General features: G+C 40.5%; 1 long non-coding RNA gene across 1 annotated transcript; it reads left to right on the top strand.

Moving 5' to 3' along the window:
* The first annotated feature begins 3,268 nt into the window (after positions 1–3,268).
* Positions 3,269–13,745, top strand: LOC146578584 (uncharacterized). Its single transcript, XR_014891491.1, has 6 exons — positions 3,269–3,359; positions 4,788–5,627; positions 12,121–12,289; positions 12,656–12,900; positions 13,029–13,137; positions 13,256–13,745. It is a non-coding gene; the product is annotated as an uncharacterized LOC146578584 (long non-coding RNA).
* The last annotated feature ends 4,135 nt before the right edge of the window (positions 13,746–17,880 follow it).

Genomic DNA, 17,880 nt, shown 5'->3' with positions numbered 1-17,880 from the left:
ATCATATACATTAAAAAAAAACTGCATCACCAACGTAGCCTGGATAAGATTTGCTAGTTTGATGAAGTCAGCTATCTCATCGTAGCATATTTATATGCATATTTATAATTATACGCTTCTTGGAGTGAGTGCATACACTCATGAAGTTTAGTAACTTCAGGTCACTGCAACAAGCCCAGGTACAGTTTACCGACGGATGGGTGCAGGACCTTGAAATGCACCGTGTAGAAAGTAAAGACCATCGTACGTATCATAAGTTTACCACTCTCACAAATCGTCGTCATAAATACACATTCGTTAACAGTTTATCAATATAACCTTTGAGCTCAACGGTAATTAATTAGTAGTGGAAATAATTTCTGGTTCATCACAGAAATGTAGCAGTGACAATAATATTGTATGTTGTCTGTGAAGGTTCTCAGTCATCCAGGTCTGGACTTCTTTAAGTTACTTGAAAACTTCAAGTAACTTAAAGAAGTCCAGACGCTTTTCTTTGCAAGCTCCTTTGACAATATTGTATGTTGTAATCGCACTGGGCAATTGGTGATACAAAAACCTGTTTTACCCTGTGAATAAATGTACATGTTTTTGTCAATGTACCATGGTAATAACAGAAGCGAAACGCAATATTGTGTCAGGACAATTCACTATTTATGCACAATAAACAAAGGAGCATAGCGCGACAATTTCTGTTCAGCGCCAGACTTGCTTGTAACCTATATTACCAGTTATGTTAAGAAAAATGACGTATTAACTACTACAAAACACTGACCTTTGTGGGAATGCTTGGAGCAGACTAACCTGTGAGCTGGAGTGTTCGGGGACGTTATATTTGGTCTTTGAATGGCTGCAATCCAGTTGCCTCTTTGTTGCTTCGGAAACATGGCTCGAACAATTTCTCTTCAACGACGTAATCCGATAACAACCGATCTCTTTACCCGTCGGGTTCCCGTGGCTGTCATGCGACCGGCTATTGCAGTTAATAATACAACAGCTTCTTGCCATTTTTTGTGTTTCTTTTTATCGCTGTGTGACTGATTTCAATTGAAAGCATGCGTGCGCTAGTACCTCTTGCCACGAGTTCCCAGAATCCTTTGCAGTTTTACCCCTGAATGACTTCACATTTTCAATCTCTATATAATATGCATGTTAAATTTTATATTTGGGATGAAATATCAAGTCTTTTCAAGTAAACCGGTTGAAGTCCAATTCAAGTCCCAGGTCATTGGTGTAAAAGTCCAAGTCAAGTCACAAGTCTTAGAACATTTTTTCAGGTCAAGTCTAAAGTCATAAAATTAATGACTCGAGTCTGACTCGAGTCCAAGTCATGTGACTCGAGTCCACACCTCTGGTTTTTTGGACATCCTGATAATAATAAATTACAGTAGTCCAGGCTGGAAGTAATAAAGGCATGAACTAGTTTTTCAGCGTCACTAAGAGACAGGATATTTCTAATTTTAGAGATGTTGCGCAAATGGAAGAAAGCAGTCTTACATATTTGTTTAATATGTGCGTTGAAGGACATGTCCTGGTCAAAAGTGACTCCAAGGTTCCTCACAGCGTTACTGGAGGCCAAGGTAATGCCATCCAGAGTAAGAATCTGCTTAGACACCATATTTCTAAGATTTTCAGGGCCGAGTATAATAACCTCAGTTTTATCTGAATTAAGAAGGGGGGGGGGGGGGGGGGGGGGGATGAAGGCTTAGCATCAGGCTTTCAGATGAATTAAAAGTCTGTCTTGGTCTTTCATTAATTAATAGGCTGGTGTTGCCACACCGCCCCCTCGGCCTGTGCTTTGAGATTTCTGGTAGTTAGAATGACTCGGGGGTGTTGATTCATTTAAACTAACATAATCATCCTGCTGCAACCAGGTTTCTGTAAGGCAGAGTAAATCAGTTTGTTCATCAATTATTAAGTCATGTACTAACAGAGACTTGGAGGAGAGAGACCTAATATTTAATAATCCACATTTCACTGTTTTACTCTTTGGTTCAGATGTGGATACTGTATTGTTCTTTCTTTGTAATTGTTTATGTTTAAGTTGTTTATTGCTGGTTTTTAGTTTGTTTTTTGTCTTTTTGGGAGCTGACACAGTCTCTATGGAGATGGGTTTTTCAGTCCAGCTCTTCCTTGACCTTCTCCATCTCTTAGAAAGGTTATGACCACCCGTAACCTCCCTTAAAGCAGGATGTCTGGAGATCTTCCAGTCTACAATGGGTCCACCGTGAAGGTGCAATAACAAGGGGTCCACTTGTGATAGCATTCTACATGCATGAATACAACTGGTGAACACTAAAGTGAGGAAATAATAGCACTATTACTAATGTGAAAATTGATTAATACATAAGAAAAGAAATCTGCCACCACATCATGAATAACATACCGCTGGTAAATACAGACAGAAATGAACAACTACAAGATTAAGTCTGCATGGCCCACAAGCTCATGCGACCCTAGGATGTTGCTGTCATCTTCCTGCTCCTGAAAAACATGCATACGTCCACCCTTTTCCTTGTCTGGGTGGAGAAGGTGCAATCTTGCATATCAGTGTAAAGTCAGTCAAACATTTGTCCCCATTATCAGTCCAGTCAGTCCCCATATGTTTATTGCTGATAGCAGAACTTCTTATTTCGAATTAAGTTTCTACTGCTAGCTTGTTGTTTCATTAACATTAAAAAAGAAAGAAGTCTCTATCGTAGTCAGGCACAGCTAACTCCTGTTTGCGAGTTAACTTAGCCAACCACACTGTTTGTTGTTAACAGGTACCCCCTCATGATGTGTGCCACTTCCTATCTGATTTTTGCTCCCCCTATATGGAGGAATACAATAGCCACACACTTCAAAAACAGAATTCTGTGCTTAAATAATGAATTGTAGAATAAATTCTGCATTTGTAAAGTCATTTTTGAATTCCACATTAACAAAGTGATTTTTGAAATGTTTTATGAGGTGCTTGGAAATGTTGTAGGTGGCTGAGTTTATACTGCTACCAATGTTTCTGAGCGGGACTCCTTTGTGGAACTATGGAAGTCCGTATATACAGGGTGTAGCATCCCCTGGGTAAATGCGGTGATGTGCGGGGTAGTCAGTGGCTTTTATCCTTTCAGGTGCTTGTAGGGCCTACAAGGCTTTCACCTGGGCTTTCACCTTGAAGCTTCATAGGTCTTGTTGTCACTAAGGAGTGTAGTAATGTTTATTTGCTCTGCTTCTTTTTTATCTGGAATACAATAAATATATATACTTTTTTGTGCCCCAGCTGAGTAACAGCAGAAGAGTCTGGTGGAGCAGCAGAGGAACAATTTCAGCCATTTGGACTCAGCTCAGCCACTACAGAGGAAACAATGACTTCAACACAAAAAGTGAGAAAAATATCACAGTTACATTGTTATCGAAACTGTGTGCACAGCTGGTTGGTTTTTAAAAACTCTTTAACACCAGCTTTATATTTCCATCCTGGGCTCATCCATATATAGAGATTGACAGACCATGTGACTTTCGCGCATTTCATTGTGGGTACGAGTGGCAATAAAATCAATACACCGCATCAAGCACTAGCATTTCCAGCACCTGTAATCATAAATTTTGTGCTTTTAATCCCAACTTGCATTTTATTAGCCTCAAAAACAGTTATGTACAAAACGATGGTGAACACGGCAGGTCTGTACAAAGACAGAGTTGACGAAAAGGCATAAAAAAAAGTACAAGGAAAATATCTGAATGAAAGGGTTAGACCCATACAAGCATACAGAGTGGAATAAGGATGTTACTGTGCTGCCCAACTTTCATCACGCACATATTTATTATTATATAGTCCTAAGTGTGAGTGCACACACTCACAAAATGTTTAGTAACTTCAGGTCCCTGCAACAAGCCCAAGTCCAGTTTACTTTGGTGATTTGTACATTCCTGCACTTTGTAAGCTGGTTTTCCTACAAAACACAACAAACTTTAGCCCGCAAAGCCACAGTGAACAAAGCAGCAGAGCGCAACAAATTCATTTCAAATCAATATAAGACTTATTTGTAACCTACATCAACAATTATGTTATTATAAATTACGTAATAACTACAACAGAAGACTTACCTTTGTGGAAATGCTTGGAGCAGACTAACATGTGAGCTGGAGTGTTCTGAAACGTTATATTTGGTCTGCAATCAAGGCCATCCGTCAGCTCTTTGTTTCTTCGGAAACATGGCTTAAACAATTTCTCTTCCATGATGTAATCTGATAAAAACCGATCTCTTTACTCGTCGGATTCCCGTGGCTGTCATGTGATCGGCTATTGCAGTTAATAATACAACAGCTTCTTGCCATTTTTTGTGTTTCTTTTTATTGCTGTGTGACTGTTTTCATGTGAAAGACTGCACTAGTACCGCTTGCCACTCATACCCACAATCCTTTGTGGTTTTACGTCATATTTTCAATCTCTATACTGAATCTACATTCTCAACCAAAAACCGCAGAAGTTAAAAGAACATACAAAGGTCATATTTTATCAGCACATATAAATAATAAATATATATAAACAACAATATCATCAGTTCAACTCACAATTATTTATGAAGTGAAAGATTTTCTCCACTGATCAGTATTTCTTCAATAATGTCATTTTCATTACAACTCTCATTGAAGCACATCATTGTAATGTGATACTATGACCAGAAGGTGATGGTAACACACCATCAATGTCTTTGTTGACATGTTTGATTCCACTAATGGAGGGAGTTTCAGTTTGTTCCACGACTGCATTTCACTCACTGCCTCTGTTTGTATCTCTGTCACTGCAGGACCAACATGGAGCGAGAAGTCAGCGCTCTCAGGAGGCCGACAAACCTCACAGAAGAAAGGGAGAGAAAACCTCCAGCTGTGATGAGTCTTTTACTCAGGCTGGAAACTTAAAAAAACATCAACTCATCCACAGTGGAGTTAAACCTTACAGCTGCAACTTGTGTGGAAAGTCTTTTACCCAGGCTGGAAGCTTAAAAACACACCAATTAATCCACAGTGGAGTTAAACCTTTCAGCTGTAACTTGTGTGGAAAGTCTTTTACCAAGGCTGGAGACTTAAAAATACACCAACTCGTCCACAGTGGAGTTAAACCTTACAGCTGTAACTTATGTGGAAATTCTTTTACCCAGGCTGGAACCTTAAAAACACACCAATTCACCCACAGTGGATTTAAACCTTTCAGCTGTAACTTGTGTGGAAAGTCTTTTACCAAGGCTGGAGACTTAAAAATACACCAACTCGTCCACAGTGGAGTTAAAAATTACAGCTGTGAATTGTGTGGAAAGTCTTTTGCTTGAAATAGCAACTTACAGAGGCATCTAATTGCCCACTCTGGAATTAAGGCGTACAGCTGTGACTTTTGTGGCAAAAGTTTCAGCGACAAACGGTACCGAAATATTCACCTACGGATTCACACTGGAAATTATGTTTACTGCTGTGATCAGTGTGGGAAACTGTTTCCAACAGATGCACAGATAAAACAACACATGTTTAGCCACACTGAGGAGAGACCTTATAAATGTGACCTTTGTGAGAAGACGTTTAAAGCTCCACATCAGCTGAAAAAACACCAACAGATCCACTCCTGAAAGTAACTCTACAAGTGCAGTTACTGTGAGGTATGGATTTTTTTTTTGTCTCTTTATTTTAACCTCGGTAAGCTCAGTGTTATAATATATTGATTAGAAGCAGAGCAACACAGATGGATCCAGTTCTCAACCCTGTCGTCACTGTGGTGGTGGGAAAGAGTTTCTTTGTAAGCTTTGTGGAAAAGCTTCCAAACAATTATGGGACCTAAAACCACATCAATGTAGACACACTGGAGACAAAATGAACAATTACAAAGAATGTGGGAGAAGCTTCCACATACCAAGTACATTAAAATACACAAACTCTTCCACAGTGTGGTGATAAAGCACATCTGTGATTAGTGTGGGTCATCCTTCACCACTGGACATGAGCTTAAAGGAATAGAATTAGAATAGAATTCAACTTTATTGTCATTGCACAGGTACAGGGCAACGAAATGCAGTTTGCATCCATCCAGAAGTGCTTTAGTGATATAGGTATATTACAATATATATTAGCAATAGTATAGATATGTAAGTATATTACAGAAATGGGTCTATTATGGTATGTTATAATGTACACGGTATGAAGTATGTTGTGAATATTCTATAACTAAGTATGTACAGGCTGTAGTGAGTACAAGCTATGTACAGGCTATGAACAGGATATAAATATGAAAAACTATACAGAATATGAAATAAATAACTTTACAGAATCTGGGATATACAGCTATACAGAAATGGGAACTATGCAAGTTGTAAACAGTTGTAGGATTAAAGATTATCGAATGTACAGAATGATTATTTACACAGAGCTATACAGTAGTGCAGTTAAGATAAGTGAGATATAATTCCTACAGAGGCTATATAAAGTGCTAGTGGTTGTGAGTGGTGGTTCACTCCATGTTATTATTGTGTGTTTGAGGGTACAGTTGTCCATTGTGGGGGTGTTTATGTTCAGTCCATGAGTTTAACGTGGGTCAGATGTCAGGAGGCAGAGTTCAGGAGTCTGACAGCTGTGGGGAAGAAGCTGTTCCGGTAGCTGGTGGTCTTAGTCCGGAGGCTCCTGTGGCGCCTCCCAGAGGGCAGGAGGGTGAAGAGTCCATGTGATGGGTGACTGGGGTCTTTGATGATTTTCCCAGCCCTTTTCAGACACCGCTTCCTGTAAATGTCTTTTATGGCAGGAAGTGGTGCTCCGGCGATGCGCTGGGCAGTTTTCACAACCCTCTGCAATGCCTTCCGGTCCGAGGCAGAGCAGTTCCCGTACCAGACTGTTATACAGTTGGTCAGGATGCTCTCGATGGTGCAGCGATAGAAGTTCACCAGGATGTCTGAGGACAGGTGGTTCTTCCTCAGAGTCCTCAAGAAGAAGAGGCGCTGGTGAGCCTTCTTGACCAGCTTGGAGCAGTTGGTCGTCCAGGTGAGATCCTCGGAGATGTGGACTCCCAGGAACTTGAAGCTGCTCACACGCTCCACAGCCGTCCCCTTAATGTGGATGGGTGGATGTGGGTCAGCATTCCTCCTGTAGTCCACGATGAGCTCCTTGGTCTTCTCGGTGTTAAGCAGCAGGTTGTTTGTGTCACACCACTCAGCCAGACGATCCACCTCCTCCCTGTAGGCGGCCTCATCGTTGTCACTGATGAGGCCAATCACCGTGGTGTCATCTGCAAACTTAATGATGGTGTTGGAACCATCAGCAGGTCTGCAGTCGTGGGTGAAGAGGGAGTAGAGGAAAGGGCTCATCACACAGCCTTGTGGTACACCAGTGTTCATTGTGATGGTAGATGAGCAGTGGTTATCCAGCCGGACATGTTGGGGGCGGTTGGTCAGGAAGTCCAGTAACCATTTGCAGATGAGGGAACTGATGCCCAGGTCTGTCAGTTTCCTGATGAGTTGTGAGGGGTGGATTGTATTGAATGCTGAACTGAAGTCTATAAACAGCATTCTGGCGTAGGTGTTGTTGTTGTCCAGGTGTGAGAGGACAGAGTGCAGTGCGATGGAGACTGCATCCTCTGTGCTCCTGTTCTGGCGGTATGCGAATTGGTGGGGGTCCAGGGTGGGGGGGAGACAGGATTTGAAGTGTGCTAGGACCAGCTGCTCTAAGCACTTAGTGATGATGGGGGTGAGTGCTACTGGGCGGTAGTCATTGAGGCAAGATGGGTTGGAGTTTTTGGGTATCGGGACGATGGAGGTGGATTTGAAGCAGGCCGGTACCATAATCCATCATCATGGGTGGCTGTAGCTCAGGTGGCAGAGCAGGTCAGCCACTAATCAGAAGGTCGGTGGTTCGATCCCAGGCTGCCTCCTGGTTGCATGCCAAATATCCTTGGGCAAGATACTAACCCCATGTTTGCCTACTGGTGGTGGTCAGAGGGCCCGGTGGCGCCAGTGTCCGGCAGCCTCGCCTCTGTCAGTGCGCCCCAGGGCAGCTGTGGCTACAATGTAGCTTGCCATCACCAGTGTGTGAATGTGTGTGTGAATGGGTGAATGACTGAATGTAGTGTGAAGCGCTTTGGGGTCCTTAGGGACTAGAAAAGCGCTATACAAATGCAGGCCATTTACAAAATGTAATCAAATGGAAAAGGCCCTTTTTGAAACTTGTTTTATTAGTTTTAACCTTTTAACTTTATGCATCAAGAAAATTTTAATTATATGCAACATTCTCTGACTGGAAGAAATTTGTTTAATATTTAAACCTATTTTCTGCACATTCCAGCACATAAAATAAAATCTTTTTTTGTGTGTTTACACTCACTCTTTCAAATAGATGCAAGTAAAACACAGCAGAAAATAAATAAAGTCAAAGACTAGCGGTCCTGTTGCCTTATTTTCACCTGTAAAGCAGGAGCAGGGTAGGCGGAGGTTTATCCTGGTGCAGGTGTGCCGCAGCAGTCAGTGGAAGAATCCAGCAGTTTCTCTGTGAATTTCCCATTACGTTGTTGCGCACTCGGTGCTTTCTTGGAAGTTTAGGGGGCTTTTTTCACTGTAAAAATAAGTTTTCTTCCCACCCACAACGGACACTAATGTTTTTGTCAATTTTTATGGAATCAAACTTAAAATAAGGTCAGTACTTTCACGCTTTAAATGCTGCACGCTCATACCCTCTCCCGCACTGATATATGATCCACTGTTGATCTGCACACAGCTGTTGTCATGAACGTTGCACTTGCTTACGTCACTGTCATGAGACATTCTCGCAAAAAAATCACGGTTTTAGTAACGGAGTAACGCAGCGTTCCTACGGGAAAGAAACAGTAATCTAATTACCGTTTTTGCAATAGTAATCCCTTACTTTACTAGTTACTTGAAAAAAGTAATCGAATTACAGTAACCCGTTACAAGTAACGTGTTACTGCCCATCTCTGCAAGTAACCATCTTGGGAAAGAACAATACAAAACATTCTATTTAAGGCCTGTGACATCAAGATTCAGTTAAACAACAATTATAACTAAACAATTTGAGGTAATGTTAGTTTCCATTAACATTGAATTAGGTTACTGAATTGGCAAACACCTCCCTATTAACATTACCCATTTTACCCCAATAACTAAAGAATTTAGCACTTGCAGGTCAAAACCTTTATTCAAGAGACGCAAAAATAACATTGATACAGTGACTGTCAAAAATTACAGCACTGATCATACTGTGACATCTTGGTTCAAAACAGCACACTTAGAAATATTCAACGTTCTTTACATCAACCGAATGAAACTGAAAATACCGTATGACATCACATGACCCATATGGGATATTTAGACTGTATAACTGTTCACGCTACATCTCTTCACTAGTAAAAGAAAGAAAAATACAAACAAACAAACAGAGAACTTGTACAGAGCAAAAGGAAAAACAAACAACAACTAAAAAAATGGCCCTGTCCTCATGGCAGTTGCAGAGTATATAAAAATGAACCCTGCGATCTGTTTCTGGAATTGAACTTGAAAAATGCTGCAGAACGAGTGTGAGATTTAAATGTCCTCTCACCTAGAGCTGATCACCTCACATGCATAACAGTGAGCTTTCCTTGCAGGAGCAGTTTTGTCTTGTGAGCTTTTCTTGAGAGCTGAGTTGCTACTCCATTACACCCTTTGAATCACCTCAAAAATGTAGCAGATTTGTGATGGGTAACTCATATTGAAGGAATAAAAAAGGTCCAAACAGCATGGCTACTGCAAAGGTCACGTTATCCAGATCTTGAAGAACTACTATACCCTCGATGATGATGCCAACATCAGAAAAGTCATTGCCTGGCGCATCCTCTGGAGACAGATGTTCATTGTGGTTTTCTCAATCTGTGCAGTAGCCTCAGTCAAGTCCTGGTTAAACACAAAACATTTCTTTAAGATTCCTTTTTAAACTCATCTCTTTTGAATCTACCAGTTCTAATGTTAGAGTAATTTAAACCAATGCAAGCAACATAGTAAATAGCTATAGCCAAAGAGTGGCCTGCCATGCTGCCATTAATGGTCTAACAGAGTTTCTAAGAGAGAGTGAAAAACATAATAATTTAAAATGCTTTACATTAGTTTTTGTTAGAAAGACACCGGCCCATCAGAAATCCAGGTTATGTCACTCAGAAGATGTTATAATTTAGACTTTCAGCCTCACAATTTGGTTAGCTGTTGGTCAGTTGGTCTTTTTTTTTTTCAAACAAAAGCTAATGTAAATATTGGTGGGATTTTCCTTTGTTCACTAGAATGACAAATGTAAAGTTTTTTCACACTGATGTGACCCCTAATACAGGGGTGGGGGTGGGGCCTCAAGAGTTCACTACCAGGCCTCATGTGAACTTCAAATATTAAAGAGGACTACTGGTCCTAACCAGTCCAATGAGGATCAAGTGGATAACTAAATGCATTTTTAAATGTTGCAAAGCCACAATCTACTCATAAAACACTCACCATGAACTCCTGCACCAAGATGTTGCAATTGTCTTTCACACACATGTGGAGCACTTTGATGAGGGCCTCCCTTCGAGCATCAATGTCATCCTTAAGTATAACAAAGAAAACAGAGATTTTTGAACTTTTTAGTAGCACATAAGAAAATGATCGCAGACAAAAACTCTTGACTTTCTAAACCAGTCAACATGCAACACCAGCATCTACAAAGCAATATCAAAAGTTCCTGTTTGACATTAACTTTATGGATATATCGTTTCCAGAACATATATATAGGGACCACTGTACAACAATTTCCAGTAGCACTGCTGATATATGAAATGGTGAGTTTTGAGGTTGTCTTCAAACACGTGCATTGTACTAGAAAAAGGTGTTTGAAGGATTAAAAATGTAAAAAGTAATGACTAGTTTATGTTTATGAAAAAACCTTTATGCAGAAAAAGTAGCAAAGAAATAAAAACATAACACATGGACACTTTTTCCACGAACAAGCTGAAGAGATGGATTTTTTTTAATAAACCCATATTGTTAAAAAAAAAAATTAGAACCAAATTTCTTTATCAGCTGCATGAATAGTAAAAAAACACAATTTCGTTTTAGCTGTCAAAGTCGATTTAACTGAAGTTACGTGTTTCCGGTTACTGTGGAGGTCACGTGTTTCTGGTTAGTGTGGAGGTCGCAATATGGCGCTCACCGGTGGGTGCAGCCAGACGCTCTTGAAAAAAGGGAGAAGGGTCTGGCTGCAGCCACTGTGGAGCTCCACAGTAACCGGATACACGTGACCTCCACAGTAGCCGGAAGCACGTGACCTCCACACTAGCCGTAAACACGCATGGATACCGTGGAAGTCTTACAAGTTGATCGCAAAGGTTGGTTAAGTCTTTCTTAAATAAATTTGCCGTTAGTGATTTCATAATTCTAGGAATCGTCTAGTTTTCTTACAATGATCATGTTGCCACTTTTTTTGCGTTACAACAACATTCCTCCTTATTTTAATGTTTTTTCATCATGCTCCATGGCAGAGAAACACACAGATATGCTTTTTCCTGGGCCTGGTTTAAGTAAGAGAGCTGGATTAACGACTTCTGTGGGCGAGAAGAAGCAAAAAACACATTTTGCATTAGAGTATGATTTATTGTTGGCGTCAGAGATGCAAAATAATGAATACTTCAATACTGTACTTAAGTAGAATTTTCTGGTATCTTTACTTTACTGCTGTACTTTTTTGTGCCTACTGTATACTTCTTTATACTTCTACTTCTCACATTTTAGCACGCGTATCTGTACTTTGTAATCCGTACATTTGTAAATCAGCCCCCCGCACGCGTGCTTTGGACGCAAGATTACTTCAAAATTTTGTACATAAATTATATTTTAGACCCTGTACTTCTTACTTCGACTTAACTAAAAAGTCGAGTCGGTGCTTTTTAAACAGAGGTATCTAAACTGTAGTAAGGAACGTGTGTACTTGTGACACCTTTGGTTAGCGTCAACACTGTAAATTTCGTCACAAACAGATTTATATATTTATCAATACTTCTATTCGTCATTCTTTTCTGTACAGCTTTTTTATTGCCCAGATTTTAGTTAGCCCCTGTTCAATTGACTGTTATATGTCTGTCTGTTTCTCTCTCTGTTTTAGATGCACATATCAATCTGGAATTCGGGCTTAAAGCCAGAATTGCAGGAATGCAACACGTGTTGCAGAGGACTCTTTCACTGCCCTCTGTGCCCCACTTTCAGCCCTACTGTCAGGGCAAAGATTGAGGAGCATCTAAGTGTGCATATAAAAAATGCTTTGCCTTTCAAAGGTATGTTTGTATTAAATATACTTTATAGTTATAAATATGCACTTTTTTAAGCACTTCTGCAGTATCTTTGTTGACATAAAAGTTGCTGTTGATATTGTACAGTTCAGTGCATTCATCTGCAACCAAAATAGTGTTTTTATAAAATATATTTTTATTTACTTTTCACCACTTTTCTTGACATAACTTTTGTGATCCATACCATTTTGCTTTCATTATTGAGGTTGGCTTAGATGTTTTTGTTAACATGTACAATCTGATTGCTAGACAAATTGATTGCATTCTATACAACTACATTTAAATTACGTCTGTCTACTTGTTTGTTTGTTTGTTTGTTTGTTTGTTTGTTTGTTTGTTTTTCTCTTACAGATAAAATGATATGCCGGTGCAGGCTGCCTCGTAGGACAACAGGACACTTTCACCGCCCTGTCTGTAAGATTACAATCATACGGCGTGGGGATATGGCAAGGCATATATTGTCTTGTCAGCATTCTTCAATGCCAAGTCAGCCACCATTATCAGGACTGCTCCCCGCTGAACTCTCCGAGGAGACCCGTATTCCTCCGGCAGTACTCTTCGAGGAGCCCCGGCTCCCCCCCAAGGTTTTGTCTTCGGTATCTGAACCATTTTCTGAGTCTTTGTTAGAACATTCATATGCTCTACCCTCTGTGTTCAATAAAACTGCAGCTGATGGAAAGTCCATGAAAATGACATGCCCTCACTGTGCCCTTACTCTTCGTAGCTCTGGCAAGCTATTTGCACACTGGAGAGAGGAAGCCAAAGCTGTGCTTGAAGGACAACACGTGCCCATTTTCAGACTGAAAAAGCACAAGTTCCAGGAAGTCAGTCAGGTCAGTATTCACTTTAAACAGTAGTGTAATTACATGGTTAGTGACATTTGAATAACTGTTAAAAACTGTTCTGCAACAGAGAAATAACTATGTTTTTATCCCCATTTGCCTGACACAGGAGCCAGCAGTTGTTGAAGATCTGCGTCCTGCTGTGCAGTGGGTTGTCCAAAATAAGGCACTTTTCCGTGGACACGTAACAATGCCAAAATATCTGTCCTTAAATCAAGGGGACCAGCAGAGGGTCTTAAGAGACATGTCAGAGGAAGAAGACACTGGAGCAAGGGACTTGTTCCTCTTTGTTTTTCAGTTTGCAGAGGACATGGAGCTCTTTTTGAAAGCATGTGCTGATGAGCAGGGACTAAGGGTCAGTGCTATGTTTGACATGTAATGGACAAATGAAGGCACTGGCTGTGTTTGTTTGTTTGTTTAATATGTCGTCGTTGTTGTTTTTTTTGTTTTGTTTTTTACATAGTACAAAATTCCAATTAAACTTATTTCAAAATGTTGTTCACTTTATTCTGTGTCCATACTTATAATAAAGGATTACAGTGTAACAGCATTAAATGTAAATGTAACAGCATTTTTTTTTAAACTTGTAATTTCAAAATAAAAAGCTTATTGTTGATATTAACAGTAAAGAATTGTAATCAATAATATTTTTATACATTTTAAACATTAACACTCTGGGCTCTATCCTGGCCATTTGTGGACACTTCACTTATTCTTTTTTTTACTACTGCACTGCAGTGGACCAAAACAATGACACGGGTTTGATCTTAAGGATCTAATAGTTATGTGTGTTGTGCATGACATTGCCACACAAATATGTATTTGCAAGATAGAGTAGAATAAATTATGATGCATGAAATATTACATAGGCTGCAGTGAATTTCTGCTGATACAGCCAATTGAGCTTTGAGTTTCCCAGTCAAACTTATCTTTGAAGCACATGCTAACAACACTTTTACTCTTTTACATTTCATAACAAGACACCATAGCCAAAATATTAACAAAATATATATTATTAAAAAATTCAAAGCTGCACATACAGCAACAAACACCGTTAGTAAATGTGTCCTGGAGTTTATGCAGGTGCAGAAAGTGCTGCTGCTGTAAGTAAGCCTAACAGCTTCCAGATCACTTATTTTTCTGGAAAGATGGTAGGGAGGGCATCACTGCTCATTTCTACAGTCTCCCAGATCTTGGAATACAATCCCTTTGTACCATGAAACCACTTCGCAGTACTAGGAGTCCACTAAAACCTATAAAGAGAGTGATCCTGGAAGAAACGGGGCACACACTAGTGACCTCAACAATTGCAAGACAGCCTTTTCCCCGATGCTCAGATGGGGGAAAAAAAAGGAAGTTTCATGAAAACATTAGGACTTTATCACCGTTTTATCTGAAAAGTTAATGGTAATATATAACCTAACTGGCTATAAAGAGTAAAACATTTAGATACAGTTTTGATTTTGATGAAAAGGACTGGTGCTATTTTAAAGAGTCACATCGGTAAAAGTAGAAAAATGTTTTAAGAAATCTACATTTTATAGCATTTTGTGAACATACACAAAAAGTGGCCATTTTTGGCAACAAACAAGCTGAGAGAGAGTTTTATATTTTTTGCTCTCCTTGAACAAAAATAATAGTGCATAATAATCAATGTTGATGTTAATCAATTAGATGTCCCAGACTCTACTATTAATAATACAGCAGCCCCTCGTTTATCGCTGGTGTTACGTTCTAAAAATAACCCGCGGTAGGTGAAATCCATGAAGTAGCCAACTTTATTTTTTACAATTATTATAGATGTTAAGACTGTAAAACCCCTCACTACATGCTTTATACACTTTTCTCAGACAGGCATGAACATTTTCACACTTTTCTCTTTTGTTTAAACACTCTTAGAGTTCAAACCTTCGTAGAAACATAAGTCCAGTATTATGGAATGAAACCTAAAGGTGCATTTGAGGGTGCAAAACGTTTCGTCGGCATTGTTGTGTTTGTTTGGGAGAAAACTTCCAAACATACAGTACAGCACTTCAGAGTTACACTGCTAGCGATCGAAGATTTATGTAAATTCGACAAGCTAAACGCATTCTGTACTGTACAGCAGGAGTCCCCAACCTTTTTGCACCACAGACCACTTTAATGTCAGACAATATTTTTAGGGAACGACCTTTAAGGTGTCGCGGATAAATACAACAAAAGAATAAAAAAAAGAAACTGTGGTATTTTCTAAATGTAATAATAAACATAACTTGAGCTGTGCGCCAACAACAATGACAGTGACATCCTCCTCTCTGCTTTTTAATGCTCTCTGGTCGCTATGGTAACGCGTAAATAGTTCTTTCAAAATAAGACACACAACTACAACCATACATTTCACACCGGAGGATCAACCCTCGCGGAACGGTTAGGGACCGCTCCTGTACAGGAGACACTGGACTAGATTGATTGACAATGGTCTACAGCAATCACAACGCGATGTACTGTAAAAAAAAAATCAGCGAAACAGCAAGTGTCACTTTTGGCCACGAACAATTTAGGGGATGGTGAATTTTTTTGAACAAACCCAGAGTGTTAAAAAGAACCCCCACTTAAAACCATTTTTTATTTCTCAGCAGCATCAATAGTAACAAAAACGCAATTTAGTTTTCGCTGTCAAAGTCGATTTCACCGAAGTTACGTGTTTACGGCTAGTGTGGAGGTCACGTGTTTCCAGTTACTGTGGAGGTCACGTGTTTCCGGTTACTGTGGAGCTCCACAGTGGCTGCAGCCAGGTGCTCTTGAAAAAAGGGGGTGATCCACAGCCGCTCACTTTCTGACTACCAGTTTGTCCAAGGACACTACCTTGTGACGTAGGTGGGTAGTGTCCTTATGAGCATCCTTCCCCTGAATTCAGACACAGCAAATGTTCTGATCCCATAGGAGCGCTATTGGCGCTAATTTTGAAATAACGCATCACGTGATTACGTTGCGCAGCTTAGTCACGTGGCCGCACAGCAAAAAAATCGCTGCAGAGCTGGGTAAAGGGGGCGGAGCAAAGTGCGTGTGCAGGAGAGGAGTCGAGCAGAGACAGCTGCTTTTTCGTGAAACGGGAGTAAAGTAGTAAACTTACAGGAACATATACAACTACCTACTTTTCAATCGATACCTGCATCGATCTGCCCACCGTTGTCTCTTGGATTGTAGCTTAATCACAGAGTTCTCTCGTTTGTGAGCTCATCTAAAGGTAAGCACGGAGCTAACTTTGATGTGGTTTTAGTTTATGTTGAGTTTTTCTCTAGTGAGAATAATAGATTGCTTACTATACATTGAAGTTAGAGAGACTGTAGAGTTTGTGATTGCTTGCAATATTCTAATATGGCGGTTGCTAGAGGGTAAGAATACATATAGAAAAAATTATCTTGGAATATGAACAAAAGAATGGAGTGCAGGGCAAGAGAACAGCCAACCCCCACCCCACGACTACTCCGCCTATGCTGCACTGTCGAGCGCAGATCCACTGAGCGCAGCACACGCTAGCAAGACAGAAGCTAAGCTTGTTGCAACCAATGACTCTATAAAACATGGGAGGACATAAGATAAGATAAGATAAGATAAGATAACCTTTATTAGTCCCACACGTGGGAAATTTGTTTTGTCACAGCAGGAAGTGGACAGTGCAAAAGTTATGAGGCAAAAATTATAATACAATAAGAATAAATGCAGTACACAACTGTACAGAATAGAATAAAATAAAATACTATATACAGTAGAATAAAATAAAATAAATATACAATAAGATAAAAATAGAATACAAATACAAATACTATATACAACTGAGTAAAAATACAACGATGACAGAAAGGATTATTGCACTTAGTATTATTGCATATGTATGGATGTGTGTGCTTGATCAGTTAAAGTCTTTATTATGGAGTCTGACAGCAGTGGGGAGGAAAGACCTGCGAAATCTCTCCGTCCCACACCGTGGGTGCCGCAGTCTTCCACTGAAGGAGCTGCTCAGTGTTGTCACAGTCTGCTGCATGGGATGGGAGATGTTGTCCATCAGGGATGACAGCTTAGCCGCCGTTCTCCTGTCACTCACCACCTCCACTGGGTCCAGAGGGCATCCTAGAACAGAGCTGGCCCTTCGGATCACCCTGTTCAGTCTCTTCCTGTCCCCAGCAGAGATGCTGCCGCCCCAGCAGACCACGCCATAAAAGATAGCAGAAGCCACAACAGAGTCATAGAATTTCTTCAGGAGTGGGCCCTCCACTCCAAACGACCTGAGTCTCCGCAGCAGGTACAGCCTGCTCTGCCCTTTCCTGTAGAGGGCGTCTGAGTTATGAGTCCAGTCCAGTCTATTGTTCAGATGAACACCAAGGTACCTGTAGCTGTCCACAGCCTCAATGTCCATACCTTGGATGTTCAGTGGTTGCAGTGGAGAATGCTTGTGCCTGGGGAAGTCTACCACCAGTTCCTTGGTTTTACTGGCGTTGATCTGGAGGTAGTTCAGCTGGCACCAGTCCACAAAGTCTTGGGTCAGACCTCTGTACTCCTTGTCGTCCCCATCAGGGATGAGGCCGACTATTGCAGAGTCATCAGAGAACTTCTGCAGGAAGCACTGGGTGGAATTGTGGGAGAAGTCTGCAGTGTAGATGGTGAAGAGGAACGGAGCCAGAACCGTTTCCTGTGGGGCCCCCGTACTGCAGACGACCCTGTCCGACACACAGCCCTGAGTCCTCACATACTGTG

The sequence above is a fragment of the Mchenga conophoros genome, linkage group LG3 (genome assembly GCF_057382185.1).
Source record: "Mchenga conophoros isolate Kocher_MC1m ecotype Shallow Benthic linkage group LG3, M_conophoros_male_GT1.1, whole genome shotgun sequence".
Lineage (NCBI taxonomy): Eukaryota > Metazoa > Chordata > Actinopteri > Cichliformes > Cichlidae > Mchenga > Mchenga conophoros.
The sequence above is the reverse complement of the archived record's forward strand: the minus strand, read 5'-3'. Positions and strand labels throughout refer to the sequence as shown.